The sequence below is a fragment of the Heptranchias perlo genome, chromosome 1, assembly GCF_035084215.1.
Source record: "Heptranchias perlo isolate sHepPer1 chromosome 1, sHepPer1.hap1, whole genome shotgun sequence".
NCBI lineage: Eukaryota > Metazoa > Chordata > Chondrichthyes > Hexanchiformes > Hexanchidae > Heptranchias > Heptranchias perlo.
In genome coordinates this window covers 124040123-124045468 of record NC_090325.1, presented here as the reverse complement: position 1 = coordinate 124045468, position 5346 = coordinate 124040123, and positions in this window count along the sequence as shown.

The following is a 5346-nucleotide window of genomic DNA, read 5'->3' as shown; positions in this document are numbered from 1 at the left end:
TTCAGCACCTCAGTATGCTCATCGCAACATGACACATCTGTGATGATGCTTAATATTGCCTTCTGTTCGCTTACAAGGCCTTCAGTGTCTGCTGTGATGGCAGAGGGCAATTCCTCAGAGGACCTGCCAGCCTCTGAGGGTGCACCATCACATCTTAGCGAGCCATCCACCAGCTCAGATACACACACCTCAGTGGTCCTAGTCCTCGGTTAGTTGGGTTGGCACCTGGTGAGTTATCACACACATGAGCACGAGCAGACACGTGGCAGTAGCAGCTGCGGAGAGTCCGCGTCAGCGGGAGCACTCCTCTCCAGGTTCTGCTCAGCTGGACGCAGATGCTGATCCCTGGGAGCCATCCTTTAAAATGAGAATGATCAAGGGACAGCAGCACATTTGCGAGGCTCTGGAACAGATGCCACGCGCACTCTCTGCAATCGCGCAGAGGATGGAAGAGTCCAATTCCTGCATGAGTGGAATGGTGGAGGGAATCTCTGAGATACTGTCACAGGGACATGAGCAACTCTCTGAGATAGTGTTGCAGGGAGGTGAGCAACTGTCTGAGATAGTGTCACAAGTAAGTGCAGGAATGTCTGTGATGGGGAGAAGGCTAACCTCCATTGAGCTTCAAACACGACTCATAAATGAGTCCATTCAGGCCCTGACAATGGCCATTCGGACTCAGGGTGAACAACATTCTGCCGCCTTAAACGGCAGACAGCTACACTAGCACTGCCCTTACAAGGCATCACACATGTCCTCCAAACTGTTGTCTAGTGGAGTGGTAGGAGTGATTTGGCACTGGCCCAGGGGAGGGATGATGGCGAAAGGGGACATGGAAGTGGGGACACGACTCAAAGCGCTCCCATGTCTCACCCATTGCCCCCCTCTCAACCAGTACCCGCAATGCTGCCTCCTCACCAGGTGGCCGAGTTTGCCCTTACATAGGGTCAAGTGGAGCAGTCTTTGGAGGGGCCATCACGGGCTCCAAAACCCAGAGGGCGTAGACCAAAGCACCTAAGCAGTCAGGGCATGAACATGAGCAACCTGCCACTACCTCTGCTGCAGCCACAGGGGATGCACCACATAGAAGTAGCCGCAAGAGAAAGGCAAAGGTTTTGTAAGCACGAAGGGGATGCAAAAGTTGTCTGACAGTTGCTCATATTTTTCATTTATATTTGCTTTATGTTAAAATCACATTAAATATTATGATTGTCACCACTACTGCCACGTCTTGGCCATTCTTGACTGGCTTTTGTGATAGGGCCCTTTCATGAGGTTCACCATGAACGGCGACACCTGATGCCACCCATTGCGTCACTTTACAGTGGGCTTATATGTAGTTGCAGGACTGTTTTGTGCAGGGAGGAGTGGTCGGCTTGGTGGGGGCGCTGCTCTTTTCAGGTGGTCTGAGGACTGGACTTTTCACACTTTCTGATGTTAGGAGAACCAGTCACATATCAGTGACTCTCTGGCCTCACAAGCAGCCAGGTGAGCCGTTGTTCTGCCAATGGGTTCCTCCTGCTGCTGCTGCTCCTCCTCCTCCTCCTCCTCTGCCGCCTCCTCCTCCTCGTCCTCCTCCTCAATGTGGGTGGCAGATGTGGATGGGTCTACTCAAGCGGCACCCCTCCCTGTTGTGCCAGGCAAAACACACTACCATAATGCGTCCCACTGTGTCTGGTGCGTATTGAAGTGCTCCCCCAGAACGATCAAGGCATCTAAATCACATCTTGAGCAGCCCTATAGCATGATCAGTTGTAGACCTGGTGGCGATGTGGCTGTCATTATATCGATGCTGTTGTTCGGTGATGGGGTTCCTCAGAAATGTCATGAGCCATGTGTGCAGAGGGTATCCCTTGTCCCCATGGAGCCAGCCCTTAAGGGTGTTCGGTGCATGGAAGAGGGGCGGGATGTTGGATTCCCTCAGGGTGAAGGAATCATGGCAGCTGCCAGGGAATCTGGCGCATACGTGAAGGAATCTTTTGCGGTGGTCACAAATGAGCTGAATGTTGATGGAGTGATACCCCTTCCTGTTGATGAACAGACCTGGCTCGTGTGGAGGTGCTCGGATTGCTATATGGGTGCATTCGATTACACCCTGCACCTGTGGGAAGCCAGCCACAGCGTGGAATCCCATTGCCCTCTCTGTCTGGCTGAGGTTGTCCATGGGGAAGTTGACGTACTGAGAGGCCCTGCAAAACAAACCGTCGGTGACCTGCCTTATGCACTTGTGTGCTGACGACTGAGAGACCCCAGCAATGTCCCCGGTGGCACCCTGGAATGATCCGGAGGTGAAGAAGTTGAGGGCAGTGGTGACTTTGACAGCAACAGGTAAGGAGATGCTGCTCGGCCCAGCCGGGAGCAGCTCGGCATGAAGGAGGCTGCAGATGTCTGTGAATACCTGGGCGACTCACTCTGAGCCTCCATATGCACTGCTCCTCAGAGAGGTCCAGGAATCTGAGCCTTGACCTCTCTGTTGTTGTCCTCTGTGCTCTTGTGCAGGTCCCTGATATCTCCCTGAGAGAGAGGGACTGAGAGACACCAGTCAGTGTACAGATATCTCCCTGAGGGAGAGGGGACTGAGAGACACCCGTCAGTGTTGTGAGCTCCAAGTGGCGGAGGTGGACACCGTGCCTGGCAAGGCTGGTGATGTTGCATGTCCTCTGATGTAGTGGTGAATGCAGCCATGGCGCTGCCCACCCTGATGGTGTGAGTTTGAGGGGGCCTGAAAAGTAGTTAAATATGTGTGAAGAGAAGAAGTTTGTCTGAAAGAACTGAGTGCCCTGCTGCAAAAACTCACCTTTTCTCCCCATCTGTCAAACAAGCATTTGAATGTGAAACTGGCTGCTGGCTGAAACACGTCTGGCAGAACATGGAGTCTTTCCCACAGAACGGGAAACACGCTGAGGATGCTTCAAAATTGGACCCCTGCCTCAATGTGGAGAAAATTAAGTACTTCAAGTACTTAAACTATCTAAACAACTGTGTAAAGTATCCCGCCGGTTTTAATTGCCGGTGGAACTTCCGCATTAGGGAGGCACACGCGCACCCAGACGTGTCAGTGGGGAACACGGATGTCTGTGGGTTGGAGCCAGGTTCCAAACCCGATCAGGAGTTCCCCAATTTTCGGAGCCCTCCCGCCCTCAACGCACCCGCTACTTCCCTGCAAAATTGAGCCAAATGACAGATAGACAAACAATATTCTTTTACTCCCTTGCACACTCAGTACTCAATTCAAACCACAGATACTTCACTCCATCGGTCTCAACTCCCACCATAAGAGACCTTCACACATTCTGCTTAAATCACTCTCCACTCGACAATTGCACCAATTTCAGGTCACATGACCACCCTCCTTACCGCACTATACTCTGATTAGGTCTAATTATTAACTCTTCAATTGATCCTTCTAACCCTACTATTCCAGTCTACCTAGGAGGATTCAAGTGACCACACTTACACTGATCTCCCCAAGATTATTTAATTAGATTTTATTAGATTAATGAATAGTCACCCAACAGCTTTACACTGATTACAGAAATACAGTAGATGGAATACAGCATACAGATAAACAATATGCTTTCACTCACTCACCCACTCAGTACTCAGTTCAAACCGTAGATACTTCACTCTCTCAGTCTCAACTTTCACTGTAAGAGACCTTCGCACTTTGCTTGAAGTCTCCATGCTTCAATCCTTTATCTTTCATTTGGGAAATCAGAACATTTGTACATTTTTAAAAAAGAAACTGAACCCAAAAAATTGTTAGTTTTGTTTTAGTCTTTTTCCTAATCTTTTACCTTGTCTACACCTCCTCTCTCCCACACAAAGTCAGGAGACTGGTATAGTATTATTTTAGGAACATGGAGATAAGTTAGAAAGTTTTAATTTTTAAAAAAGGTATAAAAAATCTATCTAAGCTAAATAAAACAATGTTTTAACTTATTATAATTGATTTAAAAAATAATATAATTTCCCAAATGGTAGATAGTGGAATTAAAACAAGTGTATCTCTGATGCACTGTTTCAAATTAGGGAGAGGCTGCACTAAACACACTACCTGAGGCAGTGGTGCAGGATACTATAGCAATTCAAGATAATGGAGAGATTAGGAAAACAAGGAGTCAGGGTATGGTTGGTGAAAATTCTCCAATAACATCAAAAAGGAATGATTAAAGTGGGACAATATCCTATGCAGATGGACGGAAGTTAATTTTCCAGCATTTATTGAAAACTAATTTTAAAAAGCAACAAATTAGAATGACCTACATTTATTTGGGCTTCCTTGATTCAAATTATCAACTTATTGAGACCAGATGATAAAGCTTCAGCATGTGCTCCATTTGCAGAGCTGAATGCCAGCAAATGTACACAGAACAATGTACACGAAGGTGGAATTCTGCACCAGTCTCATTGAGTTCAAAGCTGCTCAATTTTATTCATTTCCCTGAAGTAAACTTTGCTGAGACATTTATTGTGTCATAGTTGGATGTCCTGTTTGTGACAACAAACGTAAATTCAATTCAAAAAACTGTAGAGGAAGAAACAGGCATACACTGAAGGGATTAAAAATCAAATGGCACCTTTAGTTAGATAGCAAATGCACAAGACTTTCAGCAATTCTCCCCATTACATTGATGGTCTGTTTTCACCACAGGCAAACTACCCTAAGTTTTATACACTGTAGTGTTTAATAATTATTATCCAGCATTTGCTTTTTGATATAAATAAGCATACAGCACAAATCAATTATAAAAATAGCCATTTGTAAAGATTTTAATTTTCTTATCTAGTTCATCAGTGTTATAACTAACTTCAGCATTCTTTAACCGAAGGAAATACTGTACATGGGATTTTTTTTGTGCAGTTAAATTTTCACACGAATGAATTTAAAGAAAAATTGACGTGGTTTTAATTTTGCAAATTGCCACCTTTGATCTTTGCAATTATGTCATGTGAAAAATTTGCAACAATTTAATTTTTGCAACTAAAGGGTAAACACATAAATTGTAAAAATAAGCCCCAAGTGAATATTTTGGGATTTACAGTAACAATACATATTTTAACCAGTTATTAATATAGTCCTAATTGAAGTAATTAAAGTACACCATCTATTTGTTTAGTATATTTATCCTTTTCCTGTCTTCATATGTTAATTAAGTTTGACATTTTTTCCACAATCGTTTTTACAGAGTATCTTGTAGAACTTGGATTATAGACATTACTGAAGATAATTACTACACTGAATGTCCTCTATCTTCAACCTTTTATTGAGTAGAATGGAGTGGCTGAAATGTTGAGCACTAAATATAGCCGTTTGATGTAAAGTTGATGCCAGTCCTCGAGACC